This window comes from Ruditapes philippinarum, unplaced genomic scaffold, assembly GCF_026571515.1.
Source record: "Ruditapes philippinarum isolate M1 unplaced genomic scaffold, ASM2657151v2 ctg10244_1_1_1_1, whole genome shotgun sequence".
NCBI classification, from domain to species: domain Eukaryota; kingdom Metazoa; phylum Mollusca; class Bivalvia; order Venerida; family Veneridae; genus Ruditapes; species Ruditapes philippinarum.
The window spans coordinates 20,035-41,580 of NW_026860459.1; the positions used below are offsets into that span (position 1 = coordinate 20,035).

At 32.1% G+C, this 21,546-nt stretch overlaps 1 protein-coding gene across 1 annotated transcript in view; it reads right to left on the bottom strand.

The window, feature by feature from the left end:
* Positions 1-21,065, bottom strand: part of LOC132760152 (uncharacterized) — a gene marked incomplete at its 3' end in the record, with an annotated part of 41,048 nt that extends 19,983 nt beyond the window's left edge. The window contains exon 1 of the mRNA XM_060752060.1: positions 20,657-21,065. The remainder of the gene's footprint in view (positions 1-20,656) is intronic.
* Between the last annotated feature and the right edge of the window lie 481 nt (positions 21,066-21,546).

Genomic DNA, 21,546 nt, shown 5'->3' on the forward strand with positions numbered 1-21,546 from the left:
AACTTTCGTGTAATGAAATATGTAAACTTCTTCCCTTAGTCCTAGAAAATAAAAACTTTCAGTTCAACGGAGATCATAATATACAAAAGATGGGAACAGCAATGAACGTGTCTATGGCACCCTCTTATATGATATACTTAGTATATATATAGTGAGCTATACCCTTTAGGTTATCCTGGACGTCCGATCGTTTCCTGTTGTAAATCAAGAACAGAAAATATTATTGATAATTCGCGTAGGAAGGTTTTATGTCTAACACAGGGTTAGGCCCTGTGTACTAATAACAAGATTTTCAAGATTTTAGTGATGGCAGTGTTATTCCCTTTGTTGTTGAGTATAACCCAACTTTACCTAAAACTATGTTCTCTCCGCCGATCAGATCAACTTGATCGTCCCGATCACATAAATTCCTCGATGAAGCCCGACCAAGCTGGATCAAATGCAAATTCACGACTCCTACACGACCTCAAGTCGACCACGTTTACGACTTCTTCTCGACGACAACCCGACCAACATCCCGACTTCTTCTCGATCACCCAGACCTATACGCGAGTCATACACGATCTCAACTAAACTAACTGGACCTCTGCTCGATAGTTGCCAGATTTTCACCAGACCAGATCGGATAATGCTCGAGTAGAAGTCGAGATGATCGTGTACAGATCGGGTAAGAGATGTATACCCGATGTATACCCGACCAAACTAGATCGTTTCACGATTTATTCTCGATCAACTAGTTCTTCTACTCGATCACTATACGATCGCTTCTCGACGTCTTATCTACTCGATAGCTACTCGAACTTTTTTGACATGTCAAAAAAAATCGGATATGAAGCCCGAGCCATGCCGACCAAGGTAGACCGCTCCGACCACTCCCGATCACGCATGCAGACCGAGCTAGACCGGTACCCGATCGCTTGATCTTGCTTGATCGAGTTGAACTGATCGGCGGTGAGAACACAGCTTAATGTTGGTAATATCATCAAAAAGTATTGGGATTAACTTAAACTTTCAAGTCAATGTTCAGTGCAAAAGCTTCATGAAATGTTTGCTTTTAACAGACCGAAAGATCTTAAAGACATTCTTGTTAAGGTCTAATAACAAAAATGCGAAATGTTCATCCAGATGTAATAGAAGTAGATTTACACATTGCAGCTCCATTATTGAAAGTAATCTTTTTAGTAGTACTAATATTCCTGGTAAGATAATAATACTGATTGTTCTACGAAAAATGTTATTATATATCTTGTCACATGTGATAAATGTTAAGATCAATATTTTGGTCAAACGAAGCATCAAGTGTCTAAATGCATAAATAGCCATAGGTTTGATATCAACAAAATTTCAGATCCGTTATTTTCTACCAATGTCGTTACACACTTAAATAAAACCAATCATTGTATTAAGATTAAACTTATGCCTAAAGAGATTGTCTCCGATGATATGGAACGCTTATTACAAGATTCATACTGGATTCATAAGCTTAACACATGATATCCTAATGGTAAGAATGCAAAAGTTTTGTAAAATGTATTACTTTGTCATCTTTCAAGCATGTTATTGAGCCGGTATGCATATACATATAGAATGTTACCGGTATATCTCATATCAATGCTTTTTTATTATTATAAATTATGAGAATTTTTGTATCACATGTGCAGATCCATATTATATCTGTAAATTATTGTATTTATGTTCATTAAAGATCATGTTTTCTGAAGAAGACTTAACCACCGTAGGGAACGTGTTACAGTTTCGCGTTTTTCGGTTACAGTATAGAATTTTCAAGATAGGGGATTATTTATGGGGAGAGAGGTAGGTGATTTTTATACAGGTCCATACGTCAAGTAGTTTAGTTTCTAAAATTTGTTTTTGTGCTTTGCTTGTAAGGAACATAATCCGGTATCTAGTCATATATTTCTTCAGACCCTGCACCGCAGATTTATCTCCTATATTGTCTCATAAATGTGCAGATTTGACGATTTAAAAATTTGAATCGAGAGACCAACGCATTTTTCTCCCATTCCGACATTATTTAAGCATGCCAAGATAAAGTAAATCTACAAAACGTTAGTCCTTTGTGTTTAGAAACGTTTATTAAAGTAAATGACCAGTTGAACCTATATTCCTGTTGGTAAAATGCGTTTGAAAAAATAAACAATGTTACAGTATAGAGCGTGGTTAATTTTGAAGGGCTACAGCATAGACCTAGCGACTTTGATCCAATTTTGTTACAGTTTATACCCGGATTTCGGTTACAGTTTAGATACTTGCTCAATTTGAAACAAAGTTCGTGTATCCATTATTTTTATGAAATAAGTCATACCTGTCTATTTAATACATTCTTGAAAGGTTGTACTACTTTTTTTCTTCAGCAGAAAAGTTATAGTTTGCTATTTTTCTTTCTTTAAGTTTCAGATTGAGACTTTTTGCAGAATACGTAATGTCCTAAGTAAGGACTGTTTTCACGACAACAACAGTAACTTTTATTGTATTGTATTGAGAGAAGAAAGATTATTGCTTGATTTCATTACACATTATAATAATGCCTATTAGTAATAAAATAGAGAAAAAAGAATCCTTAACAAAAGTCCAACACGGAGAACATGAAAATGTTGCAGGCTCAGTTTGATTAAACCTGTTCATGGACGATAGTGGTAACTGCAAGCTACCGTCCACACCTCCTAGCACCGGCTTCAGCAGAATTCACATTAAACATGAACTGGTACACTTTAGATTTTTTTAACATCTGTGGATGTGTTCATATGGCGGTTATCATGGAACCTTCAATGTGACACGTTATTGCCATTCTATGAAAAGCGGCATATTACCCCCAGGTTAAAATTTGCGTGTGCCCTAAACGAGAATACAATGAGTGAAACTAAATAAAATGAAATTTTGAGAGGGGATCGGAGGTTATGAAGCCTGCATACCATAGATAAGCTGTCAAAAGACACAATTAACAAGCAGGCAATACCCTAGGAATGATTAAACAGTATTTAAGTGAGCAATACTGCAATCTAAGTTGGAATTTCCATCTACCATAATATATTTTGTAAGTATTTAAAAGGGTTTGTTACGTTTAGCTTTCTTGGATTTTAAGTTTCAACGACACTGAGGTCATGTGAAAACATTCCTGCTTTAGTGTAAAGAAAGACCCCAAAGATACCCTTTGTGAAACATTTCAGACACGAGCGGGCACCTGACTAGAACCACCGACCTTCCGTAAATTAGCTTGATAGATTCCACACATACAAAGAATCAAGTTATGATTGGATTTCATTTGAAGTCGACGGCCTTATCCCGACTCTGCCACTATACTATTATGTACCTCAATCTCAATCAGGCTCACTAGAGAAGATATTGTAATTGTCTGACCTTAATTTATACTCTATAACTTTCAATCAGAAACATGAAAACTGCTATACAGGATGTCTGACATAAAAAAAGACTTTAAATTTAATAATGACAAAGTAATCGTAACTTCAACAAAGAAGCATTCGAACTGACGCCATGATCATGATTTGATTTGATTTGAATGCTTTTGGTTCGAGACGAGAAAGGTCTTTAATCATTGCCTTTTTCAAAGTTTCCGTATCCCCGATTGCAACCGAAACCATTTGAACAACTTAATTGGTAGAAAGTCGTGTAAATTTCGTCACATTTAGTCAAGTAGTTACTGAGCGGATGAGATTGCACACACATGTGTAGGACAGACGGACGAATAGCCATCGGGCCAATAAGCTCACAGAGATTTAAAAGTCTATGTAACATTCATACATTTTACCTAGTATATATAGAAAATATCGAAGTCTAAACTGTAACCGAAATCTGGGTATAAAATGTAACAAAATCGGATCAAAGTCGCTAGGTCTATGCTGTAACCCTGCATAAATCACCTCGCTCTATACTAAACATTGTTTATTTTTTCAAACGCATTTAACGAACAGGAAAATAGGTTCAACTGGTCATTTACTTTTATAAACGTTTCCTAACATAAAGGACTAACGTTTTGCAGATTAACTTTTTCTAGGCATGCATAAATAATGTCGAAATTGGAGAAAAATGCGTTTGTCTCTCGATTCAAATTTTCAAACTGTCAAATCTGCATATTTATGAGTCAATATAGCGATAAATCTGCGGTGCAGAGTCTGAAGAAATATATGACTAGATACCGGATTATGTTCCTTACAAGCAAAGCACAAAAACATCTTTTAGAAACTATACTACTTGTAGTATGGACCGGAATAAAAACACCTACCTGTCCTCCCAACAAATAATCCTCCATCTTTAAAATTCTATACTGTTACCGGAAAACGCGATACTGTAACACGTTCCCTACGGTGTTAACGTCGAAAGCTAAAGAAAAGCGTTTGTTTTCATTGAACTGATTATATAAAAAACAACATAACACGTACGTATAATTGTTCGAGTGCTCGTTAAAAGAACTACAATGGGCCAACTTCAGCACAAGCAAGTGATCACCTGGAAAGTTACAGCAACGTATACTGCAGATGTAATATTTTTGCCGAATAAAACATTCATATACTCGGCCGGTTATAAAATTATAACATAAATATGAAATTATTTTTATAAAGGTTAAAAAGGTTATTTGGTTATTGGCAATATTTCAATGCTTAAATGTATACAAATATATTATAATAGTTTTTTTTAGTTGTGCCATTACTTTTTTATACTTGTAATTTATAAAGTTATCATGTTATATGAGTCATTGTTATGATTCTATCAGCTTCTTTGATCCATAGAAAGAAACTATACCAAAATTTAATATTTGTCTTTGGCCTGGTTTTTTTGGTAGTCCAAGAATAATTTAAAAGTACAAACAGAACAAAGTAAACAATATAAAGTTCGCTTCTAAAAATGTAAACGCTTTATAACATAAAGTAAACATCAGTCGGCCGGTGTGTATTGATCTCTTACGTTCATGAAAATTACTTCATGCACACAGCTATGATGGTAAGGGTTTCGAGCTTCGTTTAGTTTGATTTTATTGACCAGTCAAGTATGAACACATTATAACACTTATTTTAATATTTGATCCCACTTCGGTTTTGTCCGTGTAATTTACGAAAATTACTATGGAGTAAATAAATTATATTTTGAAAGTCACAACAGCTTAAAGTTAAGGTTGTCGTCACTTCCGCAATGGCACAGTCGGTAAAGTGATTGCCTATTATATTAAAGGTCAGTGGGCCAAACTAAGTGCAAAACATATTAAAACAAAACGAGCAACATAAAACAACAACAGCTTCAATCTATTTATTAAAAAAAAACAAAAAACAAAAACCAACAAAAAACAGAACAAAAACATGGACAGTTAGAAACTATAAAACTGCAAGATACCCTATTGCGCATTGACCGTAATTAAATTAAATTTCACTGCGTACATCTCCCGAACCTTACCGAAAATCTATCAAAGATTTATGTATTGTGTGCATTGACCGTATAATATGCATGCATTTGACCGGTTAATAAAATCAAATAATAGTCTGGCTTTATTGACCTGACAGTTATGAATATATTAAAGAATTCATTTTAATATTCGGGTCGACTTCAGTTCTATCCGTGTATAAAGTAGGATACAGTATATAACCATATGTTTTGAAAAGGCATATCAGCTTAATGTATGCTTCTGCGTCATATCTGCAATAAAACAGTCGGGTTAGTGATTACCTTATGTATTAGAGGTCTGTTGTTCGATCCCTCTCGTTGCTATTGTTTTAGACCTGTTCTTCCGTAATTTTTGCAGTAAATGTGTTGTGTTTACGGCATTGAAATGATATTTATTGATTTTAACCTGAATGGATTGTAAAAAATAATTTCTTAACAAAGAGTATGGACCAAAAAAGAAAAATATATTAACACAAAATGGACACAAAAAAAAACAATAATACAAGTCAACCATGTTGTAAATTAAAATTGAAAAAGACATTGACCTTCGCGGTTTCGATCGTACAAGACGTAAGACATATAGAAATCATAAACACATTGTTTACCGTATTGCGCTGTAACGCTCAGTATAATTATTTAACAAATTAAATAAAACACATCTGCGTACATCTCATGGAAATTCTTGAAAATATATCGAAGATTTATAGTGTGTGTATTGACGATATAACCACTGTGTAATTGACAAGTTAATAAAATCAAACAATACTTTTTAAATATCCTGTACTCCGACGAACGCCAAACACCTCAGGAGGTTTTATTATAGATTAACATAAAAGCCAATACGTCAATGCATATACTAGTATCATATTTCTGTTTTGTTTACTTCTAGTACATTTTAAATAGTATAGTCATTCACTACGTCTGATTCAGACTATACAAGTATATCCCACTTAGACAACCGCAGTCATTCAATACATTACGGTCTCTTGACATGAATGGTATCTATAGAAATCATTCTGTATTCAATTTGCATACCCGAATAAAAACATATGACAGGAGGGATCGTGAGATTTAAAGCGTAAACAATATAAGGAGACTCAAATTATGAATTTAATAGATTAAATGAATTAAAGCAGTTGATCTTATTTCCATATAACAATAACTCTGATGTCCTTATACCTGTTATATTTATTGTTTAAACCAAATTGAACAAACAATAAACTGAGAGACTGTCTTCAGACAAGCAAAAAACGTGACCAAAATGTCGCCGAAAAAATAATGTCATTCATTATCCGATCTCAAAATAACAAATAAATAGACATGAAACAAAGATCATTAAGGTTTTGCTTGCAGGCCGAAGAGAAACAATTTAAAACTATTAATTATGTTTGGTAAATTGATTAATATTCAAACTAGTTTTAATTTGAACAACATTTTAAGTATATTTGTATATGTAACAGATATTACTTTAAATGCTCTAAAATGTTCTTTCATATAAATTTCATTATGAAATGGTCAATGCTTATAACATCGTTTTGAAATAGTTCTCTTTTGCATATGTTTTACTTTTCGTTTTCCGATCAGCTCCATACGTTTTTTGAAAAAAAAATATGCGGTTTGACTTATTCTATTCAGTGAAAAGCTTAAATTGAATTCAAACCTTTAACACATATCATTTGCCAGTACATTCCATACATATTTACTTTTGTTCTAAGTAAAATGATGATAATATTGTTTTCTAACGATGTTGGTCTTTTCTGACTGACTTGCACCGTAGCGACATGCCGCCAATTAAACATGAATTGGATGATTTAAACACTTTACTCAATTTAAACCTGATATGCAAATGTGGTTGGCTTAGCTGGACACACACAAATTGTTCTGAAGATCCCAGATTTGTTGTTAAAAATTTTTTGCTTAGACATTAAATGAAACAAGTTTAACTAAACAAAATGAAAATTTTAACTACTGCTCGAACTGAAGATTGTTTATGTACTTAAGGGACATATGTACACTCGACATTCACTATGTTTTCAAAACATCAACGATTTCTAATTTCCGTTCAAAAATAAATTGATAGTTTGGTTGATCTAAAAACCTTTACCGACACATCATTTGAGTCCACAGACTATTTAAACGTTGTCTTTTATATGTATTCATATGTAATAAATAGACCTGAATATGTTAGCTATAATGTAATATGTCTTTTTAATTCATTGATTCCACTTTTGCCTATCGTCGTAAACACGCTTGTTCAAAAGATCTGACTTTGAAAAGGTGACATATAAACAGACATATCGGTACATTGGTACTATTACGCTGAACCTTAAATTATTTACACAATGCGTTTTTTTTTACTTAATTCAATTTTACATTCAAAGCAAAGATAACTACAATAAAAACAATATTTTACGATAATTATGCACTGTTATTATAATAAACAAGCATTAAACGTAATAAAAGTGCTGTATGTTTTGTTTACTATTTTATGATTTATGTTTACAATGATCTTTGATTCAAAATATTTATATTTTGATGTTTTGGTTGTTAGAGGTTATCCTACATTATTCGGCTATTTTGAAGCAAGCCTACAATGTCTTGAAGATGGTATGCAAATAAAAAAAATCAAAAGGATAAATCAAAAACTTGTCTTCAATATTAATACATTTGATATCTATTTATTTAAAAGTTATGTCCTTTATTGACGTAGAAGAGACGAAAATCGTTAAAAATTATTTTAAGTTTAATATAACTATCCTTGAATACGAAACTCGATACTAATTCATTTTTTAAATGTTCTATAATAATAGTTCCGCCATAGCTTTTCTGTAAAGGACACACACGCCTACTTTTGTGAAGAGTTTACTTACACTTTGATAGAATGGCATAAAAATATTTCATAACAACTATGAAATTATCTTAAACTATTGAATATAGACATTGTATTGTCAGTATTTTCTTGTAAATAATTAGCGTTAGATATAGATATTACACTTTGTCTTTTTCAACTATGATAATATAAAAGAAAATGTGTACATTTTGTACTATTATGAAATAAAACTATGGAATTCCCAAAGAACGCCCAAGACAGCATGATTAAAAATGTTGCAGGCTCAGTTTGATTAAGCATGTTCATGAACAGTACTTGTGTAAGTGCAAGCTACCGCCCATGCACCCTTGTATCGGCTTTAGCAGAACTCAACATTCAAATATAAAAGTGATACATGTATATCTAGCGAACAGATTGGAACCTACGGTCACAGAGTGAATACGAATTTCGATGACTCCTTTATATTCTCCATTTTTTTTAAATAAATGATATATATATATAAAGAATGTATATATAAAAAGCAAAGTGGCTTCTATATTGAGTTAAAGAAAGGACCCGTATCTCTCTAGACAAACTACTAAATTGGTACCAATTTTTGGTAACCAGTCTTCTGGTTGTGTTTTTTGATATTCGTAAGTCAAAAAGTATATTTCCAATATTAAATTTCATCGCTAGGTTTGAACCCAAAGTCTTTTCACGCATGCAGGATTTGAACTACTGTTTGACTTTGGCACACATCAAGATCATTCATAAAATAGTTATAGACATAACTTTTCTTTAAATCAGTTTATTAACACTAAGTCTAAAATTGTGTGCTTCGATATGTCTATCTTTGGAAACCGAAAGTGACCGAAAAAATGTATTTGAATATCCCAATACAGAAAACCCAACAAACAAACATAACATCTGTTATTCCATGAATAAGAGTATGCCTGATTACAAAATGTGAAAATAGAGTACAAATCAATAACTACATCAGATGACTTATACAGAAAGAGGGGTCCAACTCCCATGTATTTATATGCCCAATGGTAACCAACAGTAACATATTAAAATCTCAAAGGTTATAATTTCATTTCTGGTCTATGATTCGTATTTTCTGTAATTTATATCACATATATAAGCTAATGATTTAAATGAAATACAAATGTATCATTGTAAATTATTTTTTTAATTAAAATAAACGTTTTCCCCTTGCTTAACCAGCAATAGTAAGTTGTTTTCTATCGCAGACTCTATGTTGCACTTTATCACCAACATGATAATCGTTATCAACATCATCTTCATAAAAAACATCATCAAGTTTATCATTATCAATCATCATCATCATCACCACCATGGTCACCATATCATCATCATTATCTCTCCGGAGGGCTATATTTGTTGAGAATTGTACATGTAACACTGTTATATACCACTTAATTTTGTGATTTTATAAGAAAAAATATAATTACGGTATGAAATAGAAAATGAACACCGAAACGACGTGTTACTATGCGGCTAATAAATAAATAAATAAATAAGTAAAATAAATAAATAAATAAATGAGAGATTTCAATTAAAATTATCATTTTAGATACTTTTACGCATTTTTGTTTAGCCAATATGCACTTACAAAGAGGGTATCCTATTCAAGTCATTCATTCACAATGTGAGTTAAATGCTATTTTGGTACATGAAAGTCACGTGCTATCAACAATGCGTCGTTAAATCATCTGCTATAGTACGTCCTCATTGGTTATAAATCGACTTTCAGGGGACGTGAGGGATATTGCACTTTTTCATTTTCCCTCATTTACAGACTCAATCAAATCGAATCTGCAATTTCCATGTAATTTTGCTGTTTATATCAAGGGATCATTTTTCCCAGATATTTATACATCACAACAGTAGGTGTCAAGTGTTGTGTGACACCCGTAAATAGTTGTCCAGTACTTAAGTGTTGTTATATTTCTGATCCTTCGGGATAATTGAGTCCAGCACTTTTATGTGTTGAGAATTTAATACCGCTTAAGCCGGTGCTAGGGGCGTAAGGGATGTTGCAGTTTTTCATTATCCCTCATGTTCAGACTAAATCGAACCGAGTCTGCAATTTTCATGTAATTTTGCTGTTCTAAATGCTTCTGAGTACTTTTTCTTTCCAGATATTTCGAATTGCGACTTACAGTAAAAAACTTCTCTATCAAAAAATCAATTTAGAAGAGTGGACACCAGAATATTGCAATAAAATGGTAATATACACAACTACAAAATAATAAAAAGGCATACTTGAAAAATGTTGTAGATTCGGTTTCATTGACAATAATTAAGCTACTGTCTATGCCCCGTAGCAACGGCTTGTCATGAGCAGAACTAAACATTAAACATTAAAATGGTAATGCGTTTACTAACAATTAGAGCACCCGACGATGTGGGCATATGGCTTCGATGTTAGAATTTTCATTATGAACAACTACTTAAAGTATCAAAAAGTGTCAGAAGTTATCAGGCTAAAACGACGAAAAAGGAAATATACACTATACTTATTTTCTAAAAGTCAATGTAACCTCATTGAAATAACCTTCAATCAAAATGAAAAGTTTTATTCAGTCCTCCAAAAGAAAGAGTAGCATTAAGCCGTCATCAATTAATAGTTTACGTATATAATACGTATCATACAAATATTTGTACCACTGATTATCGTGCAGACATTTTCAAATTTTCAAAAACTGACATATTATCTCTTTTCTTTTAAATAAATTTTAACTTCCAATTTAGAGCATTTCTTTTCAAACATGCACTTTATAAACATGTAACTGAAGTTGTTCTGCTATATCATGTGTTTCTCTTAGCACGAAGAGAGTCAGAAGACAGAGCAATAAATAGCTATATATAAAAAGGAAACCTTTCGCACTTGAAGTACGATTCTGTTTTCCTTAATTCGTGTTTAGATAGTCCATCTACAGCCAAGATTTATACTTGAAAGTGATATTCTTTGCCTTCTTAAAAAGTTCGCAATAAGAAGGAAAAAAATACTTCAAGACGTGTGAGTTATGTGCTGTCAAAATCATGTTGCATAACTAAAACAGTCACATGATAGGAACATTGCAGAAATGATTTGAACTGAAATATCTACGATTCTATAAATGCTTTTCTCTTGTAATGCTTGGCATTACAAGTAGTCACTATAATCTGATAATAGATTTAATCCATGATTTGTGTTTGGTTATGGTTGTTGAGTCGTTTGACAAGCGTGTTATCTGTATTGTCATGCGATATCATAGAGTGATACCTTACCCGTTACTCTATTGTGTTCCTTTTCTTTACTTTGTATGACAGAAAAGACGTTAACCTTGTCATCTCGAATGATCTATAGAAAATACTAGCATTGTTCTTTAAACAGTAAATACCAGAGACGACATTTTTTGTTAATGAGATATTGAAATGATAATAAGCAATTGTATTAAAACTAACAAAGGATTCACGTACATATTTTTGAAAGGAAACAAGTTCGCTCCTTTATCCTAAATCAATTTCACTGTACATGCTTTACTGACTGTGGGTCGTCATGTTTCTTTCTGGTGAATTGTTCATATCATTTTAGCTCTTTAAGTTTTGGTGTTTGATTGTTTCGGTTTCGAACAATTTGCCTTTATACTATGACTTTTTCTAGATTTATTATCTATTTTTTCACGCCTAAACATACCCAATATATCAAATGTATAAACTGACGGAGAGATATAACTATGGTTTGTATCGTTTAAAGGGGTGCGATATCATTTTCATATCAATTTTACATTTGAAGAGAAAACCTTTCAAGAAACTTCTAATGTATATGGCTAGTAATATTTAAAGGGACGCAATTCTATTATTATATCAATTTTACATTTGAAGACTTATTCATTAATTTCCATTGCATTTGTATATTTTCAAGGGATAGTACCGTTTAAAGGGACGCGGTTCAATTTTTATATTACATTTAAAGAGGTATTCATTTAACTTTATATATAAATAAGGAATATGAATATACAAGATAAGTTTTAGCTCGACTATACGACGTATATGGAGAGCTGTCCTACTCGCCCCGGCGTCGGCGTCCGCGTCCAGATTTCAGATAAAAGTTTTGGTGCAGTTAAATATTTTTCACTATAACTTTGTCATTTCTTAAGGTATCACCTTCAAACTTCAAAAATATGTTCCTTATTATCAACCACATCTAATGTGACAAGGTTCACAACTCTAGCACCAATATTTTCAGATTTATCTCCCCTTGAACTTAGATTTTTCCTTAAAAAATACTATGTTTTACTGTAACTTCTTTATTTCTTAAGGGATCACCCTCATATTTCAAATATATGTACCTTATCATCATCCTCATCTTATGTGACAAGGTTCATAAATCTAGCACCAATATTTTTATATTTATCTCCCCTTGAACTTAGAATATTCCTTGAAAATATTATTTTTTACTGTAACTTATTTATTTCTAAAGGGATCAACTTCATACTTCAAATATATGTACCTTATCATCATCCATATCTTATGTGACAAGGTTCATAACTCTAGCACCAATATTGCAAGAATTATCTCCCCATAAACTTAGATTTTTTTTACTAGAAAAATGTTGCTTTTTACTATAACTTTTTTAGTTTTAAAGGTATCTACCTCAAACTTCAAATACTTATTCCTTATCATCAATTACATTTTATGTGACAATGTTCATAACTCTTGAAGCAATTTTCACAGATTTATCTCTCTCTTTGAACTTAGGATTTTCTTTAAGAAATATTATAACTTTTTTACTTTTTAAGGTATCTATTTCAAACTTCAAATATATATTTCTTATCATAACACACATGTTGTGTGACAAGGTTCATAACTCTAGCGTGACTATTTCTATAATAATTTCCCTTGATCTTGGAATTCATAGTTTTGTCCTCCTTACTGCGTCCAGTCACTCTCTTATTAGTCGAGCTCCTCGGCTGTCCTCCTCGCGTCGACGCTCTTTGTTTTGTTTAATCAGTGGAGTTTTACATGACAGTTAATTAATATCGCACTCCGCTCTCGCTCACACGCCGCTGCCCGAACACTCGCTCTCTCATTCTACCCCGCTCCTAGTTCACTCTCACACCTTTAACTCTCCACTCTTCACTCGCGCACACATCTCGCGGAACGTCTCAAAAATCTATTGAAGATTTATGTATTGTGTGCTATGACCGTATAATCAGTATGTAGCTAACAGCTGCAGGTAAATAAAATCAAACAATACTTTAAAACGACTTTGTCTTTTCTAATTCATGTTTTATGATTAAAGGGACTCCACTGAGGTTTAAAGCCTCAAAACATAACATTTGAATTTCTTACATAAACGAGCTGGGGCATTTTAAACAGAAATATATGCAAAGATAGTTAAGAAATATCCTTTGAAATAAATTGAAAATCGTATTTATATGCTTTTTTTCAGCCCGATTTGAGTAAAAGTGTTTAAACGCTTTTCATTTTGGGTCAATTTTTACAATTTGAATAACTATTCTGGAAAAACAAAGTGCGCGAATGATCTGAAATTTTGCACAAAGATTAGTGGTCTTAACCTACGTCAAATGGTACATTTATCTGGAAAATGTATTTTCAGTCCCATAATGTCAAAAAACCTCAGTGGAGATCCTTTAATGTTGTGAATTTTAAATTGTAATGTAGATTCTTTTCATGAACATATCGGTGTAACAAGAAGATCTTCTTGATAAGGGAATGTCTATATTTATCTTATTTAATTCGTTTCATTCTTCTATTATACTGCTTGGGACAAATTACTTACTAAATATCAGTTTAACCGCCCAGGAGTCGATGTATTGTACTCAAAGGAATTTCAAACACCTCAGGACATTTCTATCTATAGAATAACTTACAAGCGAATACGTCAATATATATATCATATTTCTGTTTTGTTTACTACAATTAGTATAGAATATTATAAATAGTATGGTTGTTCACAAAGTGGTAAAAAAAAACGTTTTTGGGACTTTATCTTTTAAAGTGAAGGGCACGATTCTTTTATTCTTGGGCAATTATACCCCACCTAGAGAACCGCAGATATTCAATACACAACGGTCTATTGACATGAATGATAATCTATAGAAATCATATTCAATTTGCGTACCTAAGAACATATGACAGATGTTATTTGACTGATTTTTGTACTTCTTATTTAAAATGATTATGCTATTATATGACGCCTTGAGTCGATTATAACTAAATTTAACTTTACCATTAAATTCTATAACAAACACACTAAATCATCAAATATAGCTTGTTAAATAATGTTATGATATTTTATTTCATGCTTTCCAGTGTTTTATTGTAATATATCAGATGATTATATTCTGATAAACCACTAGTGAAATTTATAAAATATAATTTTCACTGTAGCCGGACTATATCTGAATGCGGATGAAAAGAAAATCATAACTAAATGGCATATAAGATTGAAATATATTTCATTCGTGAACACCAGCTATTATATTTTCACTCGTGGCTACGCCACTCGTGAAAATATTGCATCTGGTGTTCACTCAGTGAAATTATATTTCAATCTTACATGCAAAACAAACAAATATCCTCTATGAACTACTCTTACAGTAGTATTACTTTAAATGTTCCTGATATCACTTTCATCATGAAATTGTTTCATGCTCATATTAACATCATTTGAAAACAGCCATGTTTTCGTTTGTTAAAGAACCACATAAAAGTAATAACCAAATTAAGCAAAATACTACCAAGTCTGCTTATATTAACGTTTACTCTTTAACGCTGTCATATGATGAGACAGCGGGAACATCAGTCTGTTACTTTTTATTAATCTCGTACGTTCGTGGTTATCACGTCATGCACTAAACTGTAATGGTAAGGGAAACCCTTGCCCTAAGCCAATAATTATTGCAAAAGATAATGGCATTCATGATACATTTCTGTTTTGTTGTTTTTTTCTGACAGCCAGACAGCCCTTTGTCTAATATTATTTGGTTATTTTATTCAAGAACATTAAAATATGAAACACTTGTTTCAATTGAACCAGTAACACATATAACCTTGCCAGTTAAATAAAAAACATACATGTACTCCCGATCTCAACGTCAAAGAATGATTATATGTATGTATTATTTTTGTTGTTGTCCTGTTCTGTCTGACTAGCACCGATGCTCCTGATTCATCATGAATTGTAAGATTTAAACATTTCACTCAACCTGTCCCAGTTATGCAAATGTAATGAGCTTAACTGGACTTGTTCTGGAATTGTACTGAAGAGAATATCCAAGATTTGTTTCTAAAGGTTTATTGTCCAGACATTTGAAGAACAGGATTTAATCAAACAAAATGAAATTATAATCTAGAGTGCCACCTTAAGATTGTTCATGCGCTTTACTGACATTAAAGAAATTATTGCACCAAAATCGACATTAACAAGGAACATGTATCCCTTCATATATCTAACGGCTAGTATAGTGTCCAAAGTTCAATTGAACCCAAGTCGTTACTATAACTGATATTTATTCATGTATAAACAGCTTAATGTAATCGGACACTGTGTTTTCAATATTATATTAACCTTTCTTATGAATAATCTAATTGTTTTGGCCGATCTAAAATTACAAGTACAAATGTTGCTGCAATGCAGCAATTGAGAAGCTCCGCGCTCATTACGTTTACCTTACCAAATCATTCCTGCGCACAGGTCATTTTCTATTTAGATTAAGTGTTATTATACATTATTACGGATGTTTTGCAAATCATTTAAATTTGCATAATTATCCTTATCGTGTACTAGAGATTATAATATTAAATGTATTTTCTTTGGAACATACGAAACAGTTCTGTTTTTTTATTATTATAATTGTAACAAAAATGCAAACAGTATTTAAAAATAGTAACAAAAGGGACTAATATAGTAATGTAACATACATGTCAAATTAAAACAAAAAAGGTTTATATTAATTCCTGGAAATTAAGATACAGTAGTTATATTTCAAGTCAAAGATAAATACTGAAAGTAGAACACACACTGGAATGAAAAATTCAGGATATATTTTTTTTTGTAATACGCATTAACGAAAATAGTGGTTAATTAAAAATCATGAATAAATTTGCATAGCATGTTGATATGGTGAAACATTATCAATGGAAGACTGATACCCGAGTTTTAGACACGTATGGGGAAATTCACTAACATCATGTTTATGCGAATCAAAGATATACATGCTACATGTACTTCACATTGATGATAAATAAAGAGCTTTGATAATTAATTTAATGGGAGATTAATCTACTATTTTGTTGAATTGCTTCAAAATCGTCGTCCTATCAATAAACCCATAGAACCTTATGTAAAAACTGCAGACGAAAGTTTATGTTGCTAAAATTTACAGTATTCGTCATATCCGCATTCCACTCAAGCTACAATAAAACTTCGACGCACATTGATGCTTTGTATCAATGCTTTTCTTGTTTATTACAATAATTCAAAAAAAGGGCACGATAAAGTTACGGTTCTTGTGCACTGCATACCTACTCAATGAGATCTATCTATCTGCAACGTTTCATGTTGATAACTCTTATAGTTTTAGAGTTATGTCCTGGACAAAGTTCAAAGTGTAAAAATAAACAAAGGGCAATAATTCAAAAATTAGGCATTGCAGAGTTACGGTTCTTGTGCACTGCACACCTACTCAATGAGATCTATCTATCTGCAAAGTTTCATGTTGATAACACTTTTAGTTTAAGAGTTATGTTCCGGAAAAGTTCAAAAAGTGAAAATAAACAAAGGGCAATAATTCAAGTATTAGTCAATGCAGAGTTACGGTTCTTGTGCACTGCACACATACTCAATGAGATCTATCTATCTGCAAAGTTTCATGTTGATAACACTTTTAGTTTAAAAGTTATGTTCCGGAAAAGTACAAAAAGTGAAAATAAACAATGGGCAATAATTCAAGTATTAGTCAATGCAGAGTTACGGTTCTTGTGCACTGCACACATACTCAATGAGATCTATCTACATACAAAGTTTCATGTTGATACCTCTTGTTGTTTTAAAGTTATGTCCCGGACAAGAAAAGCGGACGGACGGACGAACGGACGGACGGATGGATGTACAAAGAGGCGACTATATGCTCACCCTTCGGGGAGCACAAAAACGTGGGACACATTTTACGTATTGCCCTTTGATTATGTGTTTGTTGTGGTTTAAGGTGACATGGTAGCAACATATAAGCTGCAGTCGATGTAGCTTAAATTAAAGAAAGAGATAGTCTTGATTATTAGTTCAATGTTTTATATGTAAAATTGTTTAAAAAATCCCTCTACTTAGTATCATGTCCGGCCTTTAATAGGGATCTATCAATATATACAGTATATACATACATGATCAAACTTATTACCATAACAACAACATGTATTTTTTTTCAATTTAACAATCGTTTTTTTTTTTTGTTTTTTCTTTTTAATAATTTCATTCACATTTAAATTTTATTTAGTATTGGGTAGAAAGTACTAGTAATATGCCTGGCTACGCGCCCTATTCCTGTATATAAATCATATTACCTTTTCAGTTATATGTTTGGTTTTAAATATTATTTCGACTGTTCGTTGAGTCTATACTATACACATGAATTTCAAACATGTCTGGACTTTTATATTTATAGATAAAACATACAAGCCAAGACATCAATCAATAAAGATATCATGTTTCTGTTTTGCTTAACTACATGTAGTACTTTATAAATATTGTGATTTTAAGTCGATAATTTAACTGTTAAGACTACTGCTTGTTAAAAACCAATGAATGTTTTACACAAATTTATCGCTTCAGTCAATCTAATTTATTCATAGAAATAACACGAGATAACACGTCAATACATATATCATATTTCTGTTTTGCTTCGCTATCAAGGTTGCATGGCCATTCAGATTGAGTGAATAAAACGATTTAGTGTCCAACTTTATTTGTCATCCAATGAAAACGCTGTATTTCTTAAAAATTATGTGCGTTAAATTTCATAGAAGAACAAAAGTCGATACTATATCGAATTCCGTTCATAGTCGTAGCTGTCCTACAAAAATTGGAAACATTCTCCTGTCGCTATCGCTCCCGTCGAAGTTTCTAATTTCTGGAGAACAGCACGGATGAACACTTACATATACTTAATGTTCATATTTATATACAGGTGGTTGTGAAATAATATAAAAATAGTTCAGTTGTATTTTTATTGGCAATGCCTTGATTCTCACATGAATATTTTGATTTTCAAAATCTTCGTTGAAGCATTTTGTTTTTATTTCTTAACGATATTTTCAAGGACATGTAGAGCGTTTTCATGTACATTTATACACCACTTAGAGAACATAACCAACATTCCATTCAGTACATTATTTTCTACAGACATGAATGATATCTGTAGAAAACTTGTCTTCCTGAACAATATATATATACATGTAGAAGGGATCGTAAGATTTAATGCGTTAATAATTTTAAGTTTAAGCCTTATATAAAACATTAAATAGGTAAAAAGGATCAAAGCTTAATTTATACTTGTCAGGTTTATTGTAGGTATTTAATTTTTAAATCAAACATTGAACCATGTTACTGAAACGATTGCTTTGAAAAAAATCACATCAGGCAATCATTAACTAAGCGCATAAATAATTGATAAACATGTCCAATGCAAATTGTGAAATTGTGTTAAGTTAAATAGCAATGTGTTGTTTGTTTGTTTTGGGTTTTACGTCACATCGACATAGTATAGGTCATATCGCGACGTTCCAGCTTTACTGGTGGAGGAAGATTCCGTGCATTATTTCAGGCACGAACGGGTACCTGAGTAGAACCACAACGTTCCGAAAGCTAGCTGGATAGCTTCCTCACATAACAGAATCCAAAGTCCCTGTCGGGATTCGCACCCACAGCGATGAGGGGGCAAGTGGTTTGAAGTCAACGACCTTAACCACTCGGCCACGGACGCCCCTATGTCGATATATAAACAATAGCATAATAAATCAACAATATCAAGTTTGCACCACATGTGAGTGTACCGCAATTGTATACACCATGTATAATTAAATGAACAAACCGTTAAATTATTTGTGAATATTCTACAAGTCTCGAACATGAAACTACGTTTCAGCTATTTTGAAAACGTGAAACTATTGTAATTGAGCCGAGGGTAAAATAAGTTGAAATTCAGTACAAACTTGTTCATGTGTTACTCACTGGATAGTGTCATACTAATATAAAACATCAAGTAAAGACTAGTACTTGTACAAAATATAGGCTTTTAAATTAGCTTTTAATATTCGGTAGAGGAAAAGGATGTCTTTAATGCAAGTGTCAAGTGTTTGCAGCCTATAAGATCTCCCTGTCCACAAGACAAAAGGGATTGTGTATACGCGTTATGATTTCTGTAATTTTAGAAAGGTTGGGTTCGGCACCCTTTTGTTATATATCGCCTGCTACTGTGTTGGTGCCACGTAAATCCGAAAAATCTACAGCGTATGAATTAAACATGTTTAAATAAAAAACGGCGTAAAGAAAGGAGTCTACTCTACACTTAACGAAACTTTTAAGTACTCCGATTTCAAACTTGCAGGAAAACTCCGGTTTTCAAAATATATACCAAATCAATGTTGAAAATGTGTACTGACTCTACTTTCCGACTGCATGAATGATCAATCATCCGAAACGCAAAATGATGATACTATGATTAAAGTTTATACAGTATCGACTTAGACTTGTTATAGTAATTCTAAAACAATATAATAAAAAATTGGTCGGAGTACTTATAAGTTTCGTTAGTTATGAGGTTAACAACTAGACAGATATCATTTTTTTGGTCACAATGCGGAGGTATACATGCTTTCAATTTTCGTCAGGTCTGAATCATTTACTACTCTCACTTTTGTACAGCGTTCACTGGAAATAGGCTCGAAACACCGAAATAAATCAAATTCTGCTCTAAAACAAGGTATATTTAGGCTGTCCTTAACATTTTCTTTGTCCCCCTCCCGGAACCCATGTGATTTTGGATAGGTAGGTAAAAATATTTTTTTCTTTAATCCAAAATAATTTTGTCTTTTTTTTATCTATTTAAAATTATTTGGATTTCAAATTAAACACTTGTACATAAGGGTTTGTGCATAAGCTACAGTCGATATGTTTAACTTTTGAAACCGAAAGTGACCGGAAAAATCGTCATTGAATATCCCAATGGCATATGTTAATAAATAAACAAACGAAGAAACAAAAAAGCAACACAAAAAATAAGACATGTTTTTCAATGAAAATGATGCTGCTGCTTGAACAAGATAAAAATGCAGCGAAAATAAAAATACTGTATTTAATAATATAAAATACATGTTCTAGATATATTGCAATTTATTACTTACGGAAATGTATCTTCTTTAATCCATTCACAGTGTTATGAAACAAGTAGGTGCACAAGGTTCATCTTTAAAATGTCTTCATTCCAAATGTTTAAATATGAATTTCATATTTAATCACAGTAGAACAACAGATGAAAGAAAACTTAAAACAGTAAGTATGAAGCTATTATATTCGCAACAAATGAAAATTCAACAAATCACACCATTGTCTATTTATAGATATTACGTATTCATTACCCTTTATAAAGTTCGATATCCCGAAAACCTCTTATACCTTTTACCTCGTGATGTCGCACTCCATAATCCTGTTTAAAGCTAATATCTGACGTTTTAATAATTACGCTACACTCACAACTAAAACATTCTTCTTTAACGTTCGGAAACGATCAATTAGGTATACGCGAAATTAAGTCACCTGTGAAGTGTGACGTCACATAATGGAATACCCAAGTAGATTTTATTTTTAGTATCGACTGTCGGTTTAAAGTCACGTAGACCGACCAATACACAATAAACCGGTTTTTAGATAAACTTGATTTATATTTGTAGAAAATATTTTAAACTTTTATATTAACGAGTTAGTTACGAGGATATAACACTGGCTGGGTGACATCAAGGGATGTTTCTGCTAAATATGGCAACTAACGAGGTTCATATACTACAACTGTTTTATCGCAATGGCATAATGTTTTCTTTTTTGTAATAGAAATAAATAAATAAATAAATAAATCGTATGCTATATAATGGTTCAGTCAATTTTTTCAAGTTTTTTTTTCGCTGCCGCAAAAGAAAGATATCCATTGTTAGAGGCGGATTATAAACTGTTACCAATATTGATTCAGGATTAAAGGACTTTTTTCAGTGGAAATAATTCATTCAGCGGATGTACCTTT